This window comes from Pan paniscus, chromosome 18 (genome assembly GCF_029289425.2).
Source record: "Pan paniscus chromosome 18, NHGRI_mPanPan1-v2.0_pri, whole genome shotgun sequence".
In the NCBI taxonomy this organism is placed as follows: Eukaryota; Metazoa; Chordata; class Mammalia; order Primates; family Hominidae; genus Pan; species Pan paniscus.
The window spans coordinates 79705879-79724894 of NC_073267.2; the positions used below are offsets into that span (position 1 = coordinate 79705879).

Sequence of the window (19016 nt, forward strand, 5' to 3'; positions counted from 1 at the left end):
ACCGGCCAACATTCACGTGATTTTCAGAATTAGCAGATGAAAATTAGCTAATTTTCAGAATTAGCAGCCACCCGTCTGGGTCCCCACAGTGTTTGGGGAAAGGGATTTGGGGGTGTGGTACACCCCGTGTTCCCCGGCAGGCAGCTGGGGCTGGACTCCCTTCCCGACAACCCCCTTCTCGTGCTATGGGTTCCATTTAGCCTCCCTCAGAATTAGCTAAAAACCCACCGGCTTGATTTCTGGCATTTGCAACGGCCGCACTCAGGAAACCTCCTGCCTCCTGAAAATGCTCATGCTGGTGGAACGGGAAGGCAAATAGGAATCCGTGGATGATAAATAGGCGTTTTAAGCAGCAGTTTACTTAATATCCCCATTAAACGAGACTCTGCATTAATCACTTCATTCTCCAGCAGTCTATAAGGCCCTTTAATTGCTTCTTAAATGAGGCTGGGATTATATATTTATCTACTATTGAGACGGAGTCTCGCTCTGTTGCCCAGGCTGGAGTGCAGTGGCATGAGCTCGGCTCACCGCAACCTCCGCCTCCCGGGTTCAAGCAATTCTCTTGCCTCAGCCTCTCGAGTAGCTGGGATTACAGGCACCCGCCACCACGCCTGGCTAATTTTGTATTTTTAGTAGAGACGGGGTTTCTCCATGTTGGTCAGGCTGGTCTCGAACTCCTGACCTCATGATCCACCCACCTCAGCCTCCCAAAGTGCTGGGATGAGAGGTGTGAGCCACCACACCTGGCTAATTTTGTATTTTGAGTAGAGATGGAATTTCACCATGTTGGTCAGGCTGGTCTCGAACTCCTGACCTCTAGTGATCCACCTGCCTTGGCCTCCCAAAGTGCTGGGATGACAGGCATGAGCCACCGTGCCCTGCCTGGGATTATTATCACAAATAACACCTATTCATTTTTACAAACCATATTTATGTAGTTATTCAAACCTAGGGCTAAAAATGATGTGGCTGCTGGGGTGACCTTTGGGGTAGGATCGGGCATTGGGGTGTAGCCCTCCTCCAGGCTCCATAGACCTCAGCACCCCCAAGTTCTGTTTCTGACTTGTTCATTCTCAGAAAGTTGTCAGGGACGGCCTGGGTTTCTTTCCCACCTTCCTTGTTTGGGAGGAAGATTCTGGAATCCTTTTTTTTTTTTTTTTAGATGGAATTTTGCTCTTGTTGCCCAGGCTGGAGTGCAATGGTGCCATCTCAGCTCACTCCAACCTCCACCTCCCAGGTTCAAGCCATTTTCCTGCCTCAGACTCCCGAGTAGCTAGAATTACAGGCACCTGTCACCACGCCCGGCTAATTTTTGTATTTTTAGTAGAGACGGGTTTTCACCATGTTGGCAAGGCTGGTCTCGAACTCGCGACCTCAGGTGATCCTCCCGCCTCGGTCTCCCAAAGTGTTGGGGTTACAGGCGTGAGCCTCCACGCCCAGCCGGGTTCTGGAATCTTGAAGCTCCCCAGACACCAAGGCTGGTTGGAAAGTTAGGCCATCAGAAAGCAAATGGGGAGAGGGTCTTGGGAATAGCGAGGGCCTCATGTAGTGTTTTGCTTTATGTGAAATGGGGCAGAAAAAAACAGCTGTTCCCTCCACCCCCCAGGCTGGGAAATTTATCTCCAGTATTCATTCTGGTAAATGAATGCCTGTGTGTTAGTAAGAGGGGGAGGAGCTGCTAGTCCTTGACGTCAGCTGAAACCTCCTTCAGAGCCTCCAGCCTGGCCTTGAGCCCAGCTCACCGCATGTGAGCAGCCAGGACCCCCGCCAAGACCTGCTGTTGCCCCTCTTTCCTGCCCTGCCCCAGTGCCGGGGTCCTGTGGATGTAGATTTTTTCTTTTTTTTTTTTTTGAGATGGAGTTTCGCTATTGTCCCTTAGGCTGGACAGCAATGGCGCAATCTCTGTTTACCACAAGCTCCGCCTCCCGGGTTCAAGCGATTCTCCTGCCTCAGCCTCTGGAGTAGCTGGGATTACAGGCACCCGCCACCATGCCTGGCTAATTTTGTATTTTTAGTAGAGATGGGGTTTCACCATGTTGCCCGGGCTGGTCTTGAACTCCTGACCTCAGGTGATCCACCTGCCTTGGCCTCCCAAAGTGCTGGGATTACAGGCGTGAGCCGCTGCGCCGGGTCTGTTGATTCTTATCTGGCTTCCACGGGACCACAGGGGCTCCTGAAAATGTGAAACAGAGAATTTCCATAGAACCCAGTAATACCCCAGCTAAGTATGTACCTAAAAGAATAGAAAGGAGGGGCCGGGAACAGTGACTCGCGCCTGTAATCCCAGCACTTTGGGAGGCCGAGGCAGGTGGATCACCTCAGGTCGGGAGTTGGAGACCAGCCTGACCAACATGGAGAAACCCCGTCTCTACTAAACATACAAAATTAGCCAAGGGCGTGGAGGTGCCTGCCTGTAATTTCAGCTAAACTGAGGAGGCTGAGGCAAGAGAATCACTTGAACCCGGGAGGCGGAGGTTGTGGTGAGCTGAGATGGCGCCATTTCACTCCATCCTGGGCAACAAGGGTGAAACTCCATCTCAAAAAAAGAAAGAGGGACTGGAAGAGATATCTGCTCACTCACGTTCGTAGGAGCACACACATGGAAACCACCCAGGTGTCCCTCAGTGGGTGAATCGATAAACAAACTGTGGTTCACTCACTTTGTGCCCACCCAGTGGAGTACTATACAGCCATGAAAAAGAGTGAGGCTCTGACCTAGGCTGCAACGTGGATACACCCTGAAGAAGTCACTTTTGGTGATATTTCCTTTGGCTTATTGTACAATCCCCTTACGTCAACTGTCCGGAACCGGCCAATGCACAGAGAGAGAGCTCAGATGAGTGGTTGGTTGCCACAGGCTGTGGGGAGGGAATGAGGAGGAACTGCTTCCTGGGGAGGGGGTCTCCTTTTATGGGGAGAAGGATGTTCTGGAAGTAGACAGAGGGGGTGGTTACACAGTGCAGTGATGTACTCAATGCCACTGAGATTTTCATGGCGGTTAAAGTGGTGAGTTTTATGTTGTGAAATTTATGGTGAATTTCATATAATACGTTTTATGTCATCGCAGTGAAAAACAACACAATGCCGGCCCTCCTACAGCCCCCGCCTTCCCTCTGTGTCTGCGGTCTGTGCCTTATGAACGCCTAGGACACTAGACGGGATCCCTCCCCACAGAGCTCTATAGGAAGGTGAACGCAGTCTGGGGTTCCTGAGCTGCTACGGCTCACTGCTTCCTTTCGGAAATTGGTGTATCGTCTTTGGAAAATGACTTCACACAAACCTGCTCACAGATATACCCGGTCCCAGATATGCCTAACTGAGCGGAGACCACTGTGTCCTGAAACAGCATCTTCTCTTTTAAAAAATGTTGTTTTTTTTTTTTTTTTGAGATAGGATCTCACTGTGTTGCCCAGGCTGGAGGGCAGTGGTGTGCTCATAGCCCATTGCAGCCTCAACCTCCTGGGCTCAAGCAATCCTCCTGCCTCAGCTTCCCAAGTAGCTGGGATTACATGTGTGTGCCACCATGCCTGGCTAATTTTTTGATCTTTTGTAGAGATCAGGCCTCACTATGTTGCCCAGGCTGGAGTGCAATAGTGTAATGACATAGCTCACTGCAGCCTCAACTTCTCAAGCAATCCTCCTGCCTCAGCCTCCCAAGAAGCTAGGACTACATGTATGCACCACCATGCCTGGCTAATTTTTTGATCTTTTGTAGAGATCAGGCCTCACTATGTTGCCCAGGCTGGAGTGCAATGGTGTAATGACATAGCTCACTGCAGCCTCAACTTCTCAAGCAATCCTCCTGCCTCAGCCTCCCAAGAAGCTAGGACTACATGTGTGCGCCATCAGGCCTGGCTAATTTTTTGATCTTTTGTAGAGATGAGACCTCCTTATGTTGCCCAGGCTGGAGTGCAACAGTGTAATCATAGCTCACTGCAGCCTCAACTTCCCAGGCTCAAGCGATCCTCCTGCCTCAGCCTCCCAAGTAGCTGGGACTGCATGTGTGTGCCACCACCCCCGGCTAAGTTTTTGATCTTTTGTAGAGATCAGGCCTCACTATGTTGCCCAGGCTGGAGTGCAGTGGTGTAATCATAGCTCACTGCAGCCTCAACTTCCCAGGCTCAAGCGATCTTCCCACCTCAGCCTTCTAAGTATCTGGGATTACAGACATGCACCATCACGCCCAGCTAAGTTTTTGATTTTTTTTTGTACATACAGGGTCTCACTATGTTGCCCAGGCTGGTCTTGAATTCCTGGGCTCAAGTGATCCTCATTCCTCAGCCTCCCAAAGTGCTGAGGTTACAGGCGTGAGCCACCATGCCTGGCCTCTTTTTTGTTTTTGAGACAAGGTCTGAAATAACAACTATCTTAAAAAAAAATATATATATATGTATATATAGTTTTAATGTTATATATATAAGGTTTTAATGTTATATATAAATGTTTTATATTTATATATGACATATATAACATTTTAATGCTATATACATATAATTTTTAGTGTTATATATACATACAAATATATAAATATATATATATTTTTAAACAGGGACTTGCTCTGTCACCTGGGCTGGAGTGCGCTGGTGTGATCACAGCTCACGGTTGCTTCGACCTCCTGGTCTCCAGCGATCCTCCTGTCTCAGCCTCCCCAAAATGCTGGGATTACAGGTGTGAGCCGCCGCTCCTGGCCAGCACCTTCTCTTATGCGGTACCTAGAAAGTCCTACATCATGCGAACGTCTCCACCAGGTACCTGGGAGGTGGCATTCGGGGAATGAGGGGGACCAGGGCTCAGAGCATCCACAAAGCAGCTTCCTTGCCTCATAGGATCATCCCCTTAGCCCAGAGCTGGAGGTGAGTGGGGGCGTGAAAGAGGCATCTTCCCTTCCAGAGGGCGGCAGTGGGGTTGAATGGATAACTTTAATCCTGACACACGTATTTCAGAAGACCTACCGCCAACTTTCCAGCTACGGGCAGCAGGTGGGATGAACACACGGGCCCCGGTGAGGGTTGAATGGGCCCAGACGGCAGGGCAGAGAGGTTTGCATTCATTTTAATGTTCTCAGAAACTAGGATAAGCACTGGCAGCGGACGGAATGAGGAGAACTGCATATTCGGTGAACTGTGTTGAAAGCACAGGGTTTTCACGGAAAATAAATAATGTCAAATACAGCTAAAATACTGTGTGCCACCCGTAAGCCGGCGTTTATCCAGAGCTCTGAGTGTCTGTGAGATTTTAAGGAAAAGAAAGGAAGCTGGAAAAAAAAAATAATCCAGATGAATCACAGACCAACGATCCCTAAAAGGTTTGCTTTAATAATTTTTTTTTTGTGACTGTGGAAGATGACTCGGATTCAAAATAATGAGGATGTTTATGTCTGCAGTCTGTTCCTCTCTTGAAGATTCATTCTAAATAATGCAGGTCTCCTAAATGCTAGCAAATAGTGTCATACACTTCTTTTCACAAAATAGCTTTGACTTTGGGGAAGGCAACTATCATTAACTGGGCACCGGCACCTTTAAGCAAAGGTTTCCTGGAATAACAGTCTGCTAAGGAAATATAATGAGAGCTATTTCTTGCCCTTACTGCTCGAAACCGTTGGCTGGAACTCAACCAGCCTGCCCCTCAGCTGAAGCACGTCTGGTTTAATTCATACGGCATAGATTTACAATTTTTAAACGACTGGATATGTATTTTTTTTCTACGCTGTTTGCAGACCTGGTGGACACCTGTTGTTTCTGGTTAGCAAAGGAGGAGATAATTGGATACCAGAGAGCCTGACTTCTTGAGCCACCATTTAACCGGCTGATTTCAGCAATAAATTGGAGGGGGGCGGGGGTGGGGAAAAAATAACACCCAAGAAACATTCAGACAGATTTGCAACCACGAAGTCTGTCTCCTTTATTATTTTAATTTTATTATTATTATTCTTTTTTGCTTTGTTTAACATAACATAAAAATGATCTAGGCGAGTCCTTCTGGGCTGATGTGTATGTGCTTTTTCCTGCCTGGCTATCCTGTGGCTTTATCTAAGGCAAATCGGAGAAAGTGTAAATAAATTAGTTCAACCATTGTGGAAGACAGTGTGGCGATTCCTCAAGGATCTAGAACTAGAAATACCGTTTGACCCAGCCATCCCGTTACTGGGTATATACCCAAAGGATTATAAATCACTCTACCATAAAGACACATGCACACGTATGTTTATTGAGGCACTATTCACAACAGCAAAGACTTGGAACCAACCCAAATGCCCATCAACGATAGACTGGATAAAGAAAATGTGGCACATACACAGCATGGAATTCTATGCAGCCATGAAAAAGGATGAGTTCATGTCCTTTGCAGGGACATGGATGAAGCTGGAAACCATCATTCTCAGCAAACTCACACAGGAACAGAAAACCAAACACCGCATGTTCTCACTCATAAGTGGGAGTTGAACAATGAGAACACAGGGACACAGGGAGGGGAACATCACACACCGGGGCCTGTCAGTGGGTTGCGGGCCAAGGGGTGGGATTGCATTAGGATGCTATCCTAATGCTAACAAATATCTAATCCATCCGGGGCTTAACACCTAGATGACGGGTTAATGGGTGCAGCAAACCACCATGGCACATGCACACCTATGTAACAAGCCTGCACATTCCGCACGTGTATCCAAGAACTTAAAGTAAGATAAAATGTAAAAAAAAAAGTAAATTGTCTTAAACACACTTTTCCCTGTAGCGTATTAAAATGCATCGGTTACTGCTTATTAAAAACATAGGATTTTGAGGATCATTTTTTTTCCTCAAGCACAGAGAGGGTGTTGCTATATTTTCTGATCCAAACTGGGGTATTTTTGAAGGTGAGGAGGAATATCTCACTACCCAGGTACGGAGCAAAGTGGCCAGGGCTCTGAGATGGCTTGGAGACCTGTTCCACAGACCTTTGTTTTGGGAGTGGCCTGTTTTCCACACTGTTGGGGTCGATGGACAAATGCCTCATGGTTCAGGGATTTTGGGGTGTGATGTGGAATGAAATGTTGGCCGGGCGCGGTGGCTCAGGCCTGTAATCCCAGCACTTTGGGAGGCCAAGGCGGGTGGATCACCTGAGGTCAGGAGATCGAGACGAAGCTGACCAACATGCTGAAACCCCGTCTCTACTAAAAATACAAAAATTAGCTGGGTGTGTGGTGGTATCTGTAATTCCAGCTACTCAGGAGGCTGAGGCAGGAGAATCACTTGAGCCCAGGAGGCAGAGGTTGCAGTGAGCCGAGATCATGCCACTGCACTCCAGCCTGGGCGACAGAGCGAGACTCCATCTCAAAAAAAAAAAAAAAAACAATAATACAAATACAAATGCAAAAATTAGCCAGATGTGGTGGTGCGTGGCTGTAATCCCAGCTACTCAGGAGGCTGAGGCAGGAGAAACACTTGAGCCCAGGAGGCAGAGGTTGCAGTGAGCCGAGATCACGCCACTGCACTCCAGCCTGGGCGACAGAGCGAGACACCATCTCAAAAAACAAAACAAAACAAAACAATAATACAAATACAAATACAAAAATTAGCCAGATGTGGTGGTGCGTGGCTGTCATCCCAGCTACTCAGGAGGCTGAGGCAGGAGAATTGCTTGAACCCAAGGGGCAGAGGTTGCAGTTAGCCGAGATCACGCCACTGCACTCCAGCCTGGGCAGCAAGAGCGAGACTCCGTGTCAAAAAATAAATAAATAAATAAAAATACAAATACAAAAATTAGCATGGTGGTGCATGGCTGTCATCCCAGCTACAGCAGGAGAAACACTTGAGCCCAGGAGGCGGAGGTTGCAGTAAGCTGAGATCACACCACTGCACTCCAGCCTGGGTGACAGAGCGAGACTCTGTCTCAAAAAAAAAAAAAAAAAGACCAGAGAGATGAATTTGAGAGTCCCTTCCCGTCTCCTTGTTTAGATGCCCTAGGACCATTTAACTCTTTCTCTGCTGCAAAGCCTGCTGTCTCGGTGTCTTGGTCTGCTACCGTGCAGTGGACATTGGAACCTCATGGTCTGGTAACAAGACTAACAGCTAGTATTTCTCACCCTGCCTGTGTCTTCTTGATTTTCCTGTTCCTCTGTTCTAAGTTTGACCTCCTCCCACATTTGTGGAACAAATTTCATGTGTTGGGTACGTGTTGATGGTCTTCTCTTTTTTTTCTGCATTTCACTCGAGGTAAATTACAAGGAAAAGAATGACAATGCATGAGACAACCTCAGGTCTTACTGGGCTGGGGTTTACCAAGAGCTGCCTCGTGCAAGTCTCACAGATGACAGCAGGTTTATTAAAACAAAGACTGTCACCGGGCATGTTGGCTCATGCTTATAATCCCAGCACTTTGGGAGGCCAAGGTAGGAGGATTGCTTGAGGTCAGGCATTCAAGACCAGCCTGGGCAACATAGCAAGATACCGTCTATACAAAAAAAAATGTAGGCCAGGCATGGTGGCTCATGCCTATAATCCCACCACTTGGGGAGGCTGAGGTGGGCGGATGATGAGGTCAGGAGATCCATCCTGGCCAACGTGATGAAACCCCATCTTTACTAAAAATACAAAAATTAGCTGGGTATGGTGGCGGGCGCCTGTAGTCCCAGCTACTCAGGCGGCTGAGGCAAGAGAATCTCTTGAACCCGGAAGGCAGAGATTGCTGTGAGCTGACATCATGCCACTGCACTCCAGGCTGGTGAAAAAGCAAGACTCCGTCTCAACAAAAACAAAAAAAATTTAAAATGAGGTGGGTGAGGTGACTTGTGCTCATAGTCCTAGCTAGTTGGGAGCCTGACTGGAAGAATCTCTTGAACCTGGACAACATAGCAAGACCCCATCTCAACAAAAAATACAAAATACAAAACATTATAATAAATAAAGCAAAGATGATGACTCTGAACAGGGTTTTTGAGTTCTCAGAGATTCGGGGTTCTCCCAGCTGGACTGCACCCCAGTGACCATTTTTAAGGCCCTGCCACGTGGACGAGGATCTGTATTCGGTTCTGCGTTTCATCCTGGATGGAGCTGTCAACATGTAAACATCCGTTTCACATTTCAGCCTTAACGACTCCTTTAAAACACGCACAAGTCATTTTGTGCAAAAATAAAATAAGTACTCGAAAATGTATTCAATTATCCTTTTGTAAAATGAAATCGTGCCGGGGTTTTGACAGGTAAACAGATGGATCTTATTACACCGGTGATTACGGGTGGAGGTTATTTAGTATTCGTATTTTATGGTGGTGTTGGAGTCTGCAGAGGATTGGACGTCTTGTTGCTTCATTTCCAGCATCGATTCTTAGATAAGGGACCTCCTTTGAATAATTAATATACTCCTGGTGATAGATGATCCGCACGGTCTGGATATTAGGTTATCAATCACGACCCACTTGTTTTAACGTAATCCTATTGAACACGTGTCAGGAGCTGTTTACCCAGAGGTGACGGCTACACAGCACCCCCGTTTCCGGCCAGAAAATCGTACCATTTCCTTTCCTTAATCTGCCACCTCCTGACCCTTTTCCCCGTTTCCAGCCAGAAAATCGTACCATTTCCTTTCCTTAATCTGCCACTTCCCAACCCTTTTCCCCGTTTCCAGCCAGAAAATCGTACCATTTCCTTTCCTTAATCTGCCAGTTCCTGACACTTTTCCCCCAGTGTTTTAGTACAGATGGAGTTTCACCATGTTGGCCAGGCTGGTCTTCAATGCGTGACTTCAAGCGATCCACCTGCTTCAGCCTCCCAAAGTGCTCGGATGACAGGTGTGAGCCACTGCGCCCGGCCTCCAGTGTTTTTCAAATTGTGGTAAAACGCACATAACACAAAGTCTAGAGCATTAACCATGTATTTTGTTTTAAGACAGAGTTTCACTCTTGTCGCCCAGGCTGGAGTGCAGTGGCACGATCTCGGCTCACTGCGAGCTCTGCCTCCCGGGTTCAAGTGATTCTCCTGCCTCAGTCTCCCGAGTAGCTGAGATTACAGGCGCCCGCCACCACGCCCGGCTAATTTTTTGTATTTTTAGTGGAGACCTGGTTTCCCCATGTTGGTGAGGCTGGTCTCGAACTCCTGACCTCAGGTGATCCACCTGCCTCAGCCTCCCAAAGTGCTGGGATGACAGGCGTGAGCCACCGCGCCCGGCCGGCATTCGCCGTGTGTAAATGTACAGCTCATCAGTTTGAACTGCAGTTGGCTTCTGCAACCATCACCACCATCCATATCTCCAGAAGTTTCTCATCTTCCCAAACAGAAACCCTGTTCCCCTTACACACTCACTCCCTTTCCCCGGCTGCCACCAACCTCCTCTCCATCTCCATGACTCTGAGGACTCCAGGGACCTCCTATAAATGGAATCACACAGTGTGTATCTTTTTTTTTTTCTTTTTTGAGACAGAGTCTCGCTCTGTCACCCAGGCTGGAGTGCAGTGGCACAATCTCGGCTCACTGCAAGCTCCGCCTCCTGGGTTCAGGCCATTCTCCTGCCTCAGCCTCCTGAGTAGCTGGGACTACAGGCACCCACCACCATATCTGGTTAATTTTTTTGTATTTTTAGTAGAGACGGGCTTTCACCGTGTTAGCCAGGATGGTCTCGATCTCCTGACCTCGTGATCCACCCGCCTTGGCCTCCCAAAGTGCCGGGATGACAGGCGCGAGCCACCGCGCCCGGCCCCACAGTGTTTATCTTTCTGTGTCTGGCTTCGTCACTGCTCCAAGACTCACGTTTGTTGTAGCAAGCACCAAATTTTCTTCCTTCTTTTGGCTGGCTTATGAGGATTTTAGGAGGGACTTCAGTCTCCCAGTTTGTTATTTATTTTCTACGTGCTTTCTACGTCACGCGTTTCCTGTGTTTCTGTCCTCTTGTGTGTTTCGTTGATTTATTTTTATTTTTGTAGACACGAAGTCTTGCTCTGTCACCCAGGCTGGAGAGCAGTGCCATGATTATAGCAATCCTCCTGCCTCAGCCTCCCGAGTAGCTGGGAGCACAGGCATGCACCACCACGCCCAGCTAACTTTTCTGTTTTTGGTAGGGACAGGCTCCTGGGGAAGAGGCGGAAGGAAAGGAGTGGTCTTGGGCCCTGTATTGTAGGAGTTTCTGGGGTTCTAACAACAGCAACGTGTCTTCTCCCAGTCCTGGTGTCCAGGAGTCTGAGATCAAGGTGTAGGCAGGAACCACAGTGCCTCCAGAGGTTCTAGGGGAGGGTCCGTCCTGCCTCTCCCAGCTCCCGGGGGCTCCAGGCATCCTGGGCTTGTGGATGCATCACTCCAGTCTCTGCCTCCGTCTCCATGTGGCCTTCTCCTCTGTGTCTGTGTCTCCTCTTCCGTCTCTTAGAAGGACACCTGCCATTGCATTTAGGGCCCACCCTACTCCAGGATGATCTCATCTCAAACTTCTTGAGTTAACTGTGTCTGCAAAGACCCTATTTTCAAATACGTTCTCATTCACAGATACTGGGAGCTTAAAACAACAGAAATTTATCCTCTCCCAGTCCTGGAGACCAGGAGTCTGAGATGAAGGGGTCTCGGGGCTGAGCTCCCTCCAGAGGCTCTAGACGAGGGTCCTTCCTGCCTCTCCCAGCTCCTGGGGACTCCAGGCTTCCTGGGCTTGTGGCCTCATCACTCCAGTCTCTGCCTCCGTTCTCCACGTGGCCTTCTCCTCTGTGTCTTTGTCTCCTCTTCTGTCTCTTACAGGGACACCTGTCATTGGATTTAGGACTCACCTAGTCCAGGATCATCTCATTTCGAAATCCTTGACTTAGTTACATCTGTAAAGACCTTATATCCGAATAAGATTCCATTCATGGGTTGAGGGAGTTAGGATGTAGACATAGCTTTTCGGGGAGACTATGGTTCAACCCATTCCAGTTGTATCCAGTTCCCTCTGGAGGCTCTAGGGGAGGGTCCTTCCTGCCTCTCCCAGCTCCTGGGGGCTCCAGGCATCCCTGGGCTTGTGGCCGCCTCACTCCACTCTCTGCCTCCATCTCCACGTGGCCTTCTCCTCTGTGTCTGTGTCTCCTCTTCTGTCTCTTAGAAAGACACCTGTCATTGCATTTAGGGTCCACCCTCATTCATGGTCATCTCATCTCAAGATCCTTCACTTAATCACATTTGCAGAGACCCTATTTCCAAACGATATCTCATTCTAGGTTCTGGGCTTTAGGATGTGGACAGATCTTTCTGGGGGCCACTGTTCAATCCATTACAATTGTATCCACTTCCTTGTAGAGGTTCTAGGGCAGGATCCTTCCTGCCTCTCCCAGCTCCTGGGGGCTCCAGGCGTCCCTGGGCTTGTGGTGGCATCACTCCAATCTCTGCCTCTGTCTCCACGTGGCCTCCTCCTCTGTGTCTGTGTCTCCTCTTCTGTCTCTTAGAAGGACACTGGTCATAGGATTTAGGGCCAGTTGTAATCCAGGATGATCTCATCCTATAATCCTTCACTTATTAAATCTGCAAAGACCCTATTTCCAAATAACTCCCTGTTCTGAGGTTGCAGGTGGATGCATCTTTGGAGGAGGGTGTGGCACGGAGAGACCTCAATGGCACCTCACGGAGGGCAGAGTCATTCTGTGGACAATGGCCCCTATGAAGATTTTTTTTTTCTTTTCTTCTTTTTTGAGACAGAGTCTCGCTCTTTCACCCAGGCTGGAGCCCAGTGGTGCAATCTCGGCTCACTGCAACCTCTGCCTCCTGGGTTCAAGCGATTCTCCTGCCTCAGCCTCCCGAGTAGCTGGGACTACAGGCGCCCGCCTCCACGCCTGGCTAATTTTTGTATTTTTAATACAGACAGGGTTTCCCTATGTTGGTGAGGCTGGTCTGTAACTCCTGACCTCAGGTGATCCACCCACCTTGGCCTCCCTAAGTGCTGGGATGACAGGTGTGAGCCACTGCGCCCGGCCACCTGTGAAGGTTTCTAAGCAGCAGGAAGCAGGCTGGGCTGTCTTCACCATGGCCCCCCCTGTTCCCTGCTGGGCTGAGCTCCGAGGAGGCGTGAGTCTCATACAGTCCATGTCATTTGCTGCCTCCCATCTGGGCCTCCCCTGGCCTCGCGTGACGCACCCAGGAGCTCGCTGGGCCAAACCCCAAGACCCATTTCTTTCCTTAACTTTCTGAGGTCTTCTCAGGACTCAACCCTGTAGAGTAGCCTCTGTCCGGACCCACAACCCTCCTGCCCTGACCTCCCAGCCTTGTTAACGTTAAGAGGCTCCACCCTCCCACCCTCACCTGCTGTGGCTCACTGGGGCCTCAGCAGCAGCCGCCTTTGCAAGCCCTTCCCGGGTGACTCCAACGACGGTCAATGTTCAATGCCCCCAAGTAGAATCTTCCATGTTCAGCGTTCAACGTTTATCTGTCAAAGACATCCAAGCGTGTAACTCCGACAGAAGCCCTCTCCCGAGACCCCGGTCCGCACAGACAGCTGCTCAGGGGGGTGTGTCTGCCCCGCAGGTCCTCAAGCTCATCTTCTCCTCCTCATGGCCCCTCTCTGGGGGCTGCTTCTTCATGTACTGGCCTCGAGCAGAAACTGGGACCACACAGGAACCACCCAGGTCTCCTTGTGAGAACGCTGCACCCCCAGCCCTGTGCACCCCTCACCCCCACACCCACTGGTCCATGATTCATCATACTGCACCTGTGACCTCCCTCCCTCCCTATAAGAACCCTGCACCCCCCAGCTCTGTGCACCCCTCACCCCCCCACACACACTGGTCCACAGTTCATCATTACTGCACCTGTGACCTCCCTCCCTCCCTATAAAAACACTGCTCCTCCCAGCTCTGTGCACCCCTTATCCCCACACAATGGTCCATGATCCATCATACTGCACCTGTGACCTCCCTCCCGCCCTATAAGAAACCTGCAGCCCCAGCTCTGTGCACCCCCACCCCCACACCCACTGGTGCATAGTTCATCATGATTACACCTGCGACCTCCCTCCCTCCCTATAAGAACCCTGCACCTCCAAGATCTCTGTGCACCCCTCACCCCACACCCACTGGTCCATGATCCATCATACTGCACCTGTGACCTCCCTCCCTCCCTATAAGAACCCTGCACCTCCCAGCTCTGTGCACCCCTCACCCCCACACCCACTGGTTCATGCTCCATCATACTGCACCTGCGACCTCCCTCCCTCCCTATAAGAAACCTGCACCCCCCAGCTCTGTGCACCCCTCACCCCCACACCCACTGGTGCATAGTTAATCATGATTACACCTGCGACCTCCCTCCCTCCCTATAAGAAACCTGCACCTCCCAGATCTCTGTGCAGCCCTCACCCCCACACCCACTGGTTCATGCTCCATCATGACTGCACCTGCGACTGCTCTCTACCCGTAACCACCCTCTATGGTGTTTCCTGTGAAACTCAAGCTTGCCACCCGCCTGGAGTCCCCTGCGGTACACCGCTGGGCACAGGAGACCCTCTGAGCTTCCTTGCCTGGCCTGAGGGTTCTTTCCACAGCTGATCCCGTGTCCTCTTCCTGCTGCGGGGAGGCCGAGTCACCCCCATTCCTGAGGGCACTGCACGGCCCCCTCCCTCTCCCTGCCTTCTGTTCCAGCTTCCTTTGTCCTTGGAAACACAGAAGTACCAGCTCTGCTGAGACATCATTATTGGCCGGGGCTGGGGACCCTTTCCTGGGCATCTCGTGGATATTCTGGTCACGGTGTGCGTCATGGATGTCCAGCACTTACCTGGAGATGTCAGCGTCCCTCTCGGCACAGACCATCTCCCAAGCAATTGTCCCTCTGGAAATGCTCCCAGGAGGTCCACGCTCATATACTGAATTCCTGCACTGCTGTCCACCCTCCCCACGGCCGCTGGGTGGGTGGATGGCCTGGAGTGTTTCCAGGACACAGCCCCTCCTGCCTGTGTCCTAAAGGGGCATAAAATCATGCTGCATAATTGTCACGTGTGGTTCACGTTCCATATGCCACATGTTCTGTCTCGATCAGAACTTTCTTATAAATTTGTTAAAGTTCCTTCTAGATGTTAGGTATTAGACTTTTTTTTTTTTGGTGGACAGGAAGTAGGATTTATTGGTAAATGCCGAGACCAGCTCGGTCGGGGAGACCCTAACCCAGCGGTGCTACAGGAATTAAAGACACACACACAGAAATATAGAGGTGTGAGGTGGGAAATCAGGGGGCTGACAGCCTTCAGAGCTGAGAGCCTCAAACAGAGATTTACCTACGTATTTACTGACAGCAAGCCAGTGATAAGCATTGTTTCTATAGATTATAGATTATAGATTAACTAAAAGTATTCCTTGGCCGGGCGCGGTGGCTCACGCCTGTAATCCCAGCACTTTGGGAGGCCAAGGCAGGTGGATCACGAGGTCAGGGGATCGAGACCATCCTGGCTAACACGGTGAAACCCCATCTGTACTAAAAATACTAAAAATTAGCCGGGCATGGTGGTGGGTGCCTGTAGTCCCAGCTACTCGGGGAGGCTGAGGCAGGAGAAATGGCGTGAAGCCGGGAGGCGGAGGTTGCAGTGAGCCGAGATCGCGCCACTGCAGTCCGGCCTGGGTGACAGAGTGAGACTCCATCCCAAAAAAAAAAAAAAAAAAAAAAGTATTCCTTATAGGAAATAAAGGAATGGGCTGAAATAAAGGGATGGGTCTGGCTAGTTATCTGCAGCAGGAGTATGTCTTTAAGGCATAGATCACTCATGCTATTCCTTGTGGATTAAGAACACCTTTAAGCGATTTTCTGCCCTGGGTGGGCCAGGTGTTCCTTGCTCTCATTCCGGTAAACCCACAACCTTCCAGTGTGGGTGCCACGGCCATCATGAACATGTCACAGTGCAGCAGAGATTTTGTTTATGGTCAGTTTTGGGGCCAGATTTTGGGGGGCCTGTTCCCAACAGGTAAGTATTAAGACGGGGCTGGGGCTGGGCGCAGTGGCTCACACCTGTAATCCCAGCACTTTGGGAGGCTGAGGCAGGTGGATCACGAGGTCACGAGTTCGAGACCAGTCCCCTCTTAATACTCACCAATAAATCCTACTTCCTGTCTACCTTTAAAACAAAAAAGTCTGGCTGGGCACGGTGTCTCATGTCTGTAATCCCAGCACTTTGGGAGGATGAGGAGGGTGGATCACCTGAGGTCAGGAGCTCAAGACCAGCCTGACCAACATGGAGAAAACCTGTCTCTACTAAAAAAATACAAAAATTAGCCGGGCATGGCAGTGCATGCCTGTAATCCCACCTACTCCAGAGGTTAAGGCAGGAGAATCGCCTGAGCCCAGGAGGCGGAGGTTGCAGTGAGCCAAGATCACACCATTGCACTCCAGCCTGGGCGACAGAACCAGGCTCCGTCTCAAAAAAAAATTTTTTTTTTTGTATTTTTAGTAGAGAGAGGGTTTTGCTGTGTTAGCCAGGCTGATCTCGAACTCCTGACCTCATGATCCACCCGCCTCAGCCTCCTAAAGTGCTGAGATTACAGGCGTGAGCCACCGCGCCTGGCCTCATTGTTTTCTGTTCAATTTAATTCCATTGCATTCTATTCCATTTTATTCCATTCATTGTTTTCTATTCTATTCTATTCCATTCCATTCCATTTCACTTCATTCCATTCCACTCATTACTTTCTATTCTCTTCCACTTTATTCCATTAATTATTTCCTGTTCTATTCTATTCCATTCATTATTTTTCATTCTATTCCCTTCCACTCATTCTTTTCTATTCCATTCAATTCTATTATTTTCTATTCGATTCCATTCCATTGCATTCCATTCCATTCTATTTTTTTCCATTTCTTCTTCTCTGTCCTATTTTTCCTATGTTATCGAGCATTGTTATTGGCACACATCCATTCTATTTTCTATTCAGTTCCCTCCCATCCATTGCATTTCATTCCATTCTATTATTTTCTATTCTGCTCTATTGCATTCATTATTTTCTGTTCTATTTCATTCCATTGCATTCTATTCCATTCATTATTTTCTATTCTATTCTATTCCATTCAGTTCCATTCCATTCATTATTTTCTATTCTATTCTCTTCCATTCCATTCATTATTTTCTATTCTATTCTATTCCATTCCATTCATTATTTTCTATTCTATTCCATTCCATTCCCTTCATTATTTTCTATTCTATTCTCTTCCATTCCATTCCATTTCACTTCATTCTATTCCATTCCATTCATTATTTTCTATTGTATTCTATTCCATTCGATTCCATTCCATTCATCATTTTCTATTCTCTTCCATTCCATTCATTATGTTCTATTCTATTCTATTCCATTCAGTTCCATTCCATTGATTATTTTCTATTCTATTCTATTCCATTCCTTTTCACTTCATTCCATTCCATTCATTATTTTCTATGCTCTTCCATTCCATTTCACTTCATTCCATACCATTCCATTCATCATTTTCTATTCTATTCTTTTCCATTTGATTCCATTCCATTCATTATTTTCTATTCTCTTCTATTCCATTCAATTCCATTCCATTCATTATTTTCTATTCTATTCTATTCCTTTTCACTTCATTCAGTTCCATTCCATTCATTATTTTCTGTTCTCTTCCATTCAATTCCATTCAATTTCATTGATTATTTTCTATTCCATCCCATTCCACTCATTATTTTCTATTATGTTGTATTCCATTCCATTGCATTGCATTTCATTCTATTCTATTTTTTCTTTTCTCTTCTTCTCTATCCTATTTTAGGTATGTTATCCAGCATTCATATTGGTACACACCATCCAGGAGAAATATGAAACAGAGCAAAGGAGAAGACAGCAAGACACAACAAAAGCATGAGGAGTAAATGGCAGCCAGCAACAGCTAAGCCAGCCTTAAAGAAGGAGGTGCCTCCCCTTGGGTGTCATAGCATCTCATTTCCTCTTTTTCTTCTCTGGAGAGAGGCCACCTGAAGGGCATTCAAGGCTAGGATGGGTCGTGGGCACCTGAAACATGTAGGAAGCTGAGATACAGTCATGATGGGTTCAACGGTGTGCACAAATAAGGTACATCCATGTCCTGACCCTAGTGTGAATCTTCTAGGGCTGTCACGACAAAGTGCCACAGCCTGAGCAGCTTTCACAACAGACACTTATTCTACCAGGATCCTGGAGGCTGGAGGCCCAAGATCAAAGTGTGAGCAGGGCTAGTTCCTCCTCATACCTCTCTCCTGGGCTTGGAGACGCTGTCTTTTTCCTGTGTCCTCACAGGGTCATCCCTCTGTGTGTGCCTGTGTCCTCATCTCCTCTTCTTATGAAATGTCTTAGTCCATCTCAGGCTGCTATCACAGAATATCATAGACTGGGTGGCTTATAAACAACAGACATTGACTGTCCCACAGTCCTGGAAGCTGGAAGTCCAAGACCAAGATGTGGGCAGGGCTGGTACCTCCTGAGGCCTCCCTCCTTGACTTATAGATGCCATCTTCTCCTGGCTTATAGACACAATCTTCTCCCTCATAGGGTCATCCCTCTGTGTGTGTCTGTGTCCTCATCTCCTCTTCTTATGAGATGTCTTAGTCCATCTGGCTGCTATCACAGAATACCATAGACTTAGTGGCTTGTAAAAAATAGACATTGATTCTCGCACAGTCTTGGAGGCTGGAAGTCTGAGATCAAGGTGTGGGCAGGGCTGGTTCCTCCTGAGGCCTCTCTCCTGGGCGTGGAGATGCCGTCTTCTCTGTATGTCCTCACACGGTCCTCCCTCTGTGTGTGTCTGTGTCCTCATCTCCTCCTCTTATGAGGTGTCTTAGTCCATTTCAGGCAGCTATCACAGAATACCATAGATTGGGTGGCTTATAAACAACAGACATTTATGGCACTGACTATCCCACAGTCCTGGAGGCTGGAAGTTCAAGATCGAGGTGTGGACAAGGCTGGTTCCTCCTGAGACCTCTCTCCTGGGCTTGTAGACACTGTCTTCTCCCTGTGTCCTCACAGGGTCAGTCCTCTGTGTGTGTCTGTGTCCTCATCTCCTCTTTTATGAGGTGTCTTAGTCCCTTTCATGCTGCTATCACAGAATACCATAGACTGGGTGGCTTGCAAA

General features: G+C 48.6%; 1 long non-coding RNA gene across 3 annotated transcripts in view; it reads left to right on the plus strand.

Annotated features, from left to right (window-relative positions):
* The window catches only part of LOC117976276 (uncharacterized), a 45688-nt gene that overhangs the window by 14668 nt on the left and 12004 nt on the right, over positions 1-19016 (plus strand). For 2 of the 3 annotated variants that reach the window (XR_010110286.1, XR_010110287.1), the window contains exon 3: positions 17679-17977. The exons of the other annotated variant lie outside the window; for it this stretch is intronic. This is a non-coding gene — a long non-coding RNA (uncharacterized LOC117976276). The remainder of the gene's footprint in view (positions 1-17678; positions 17978-19016) is intronic. 3 annotated transcript variants of the gene reach the window in all.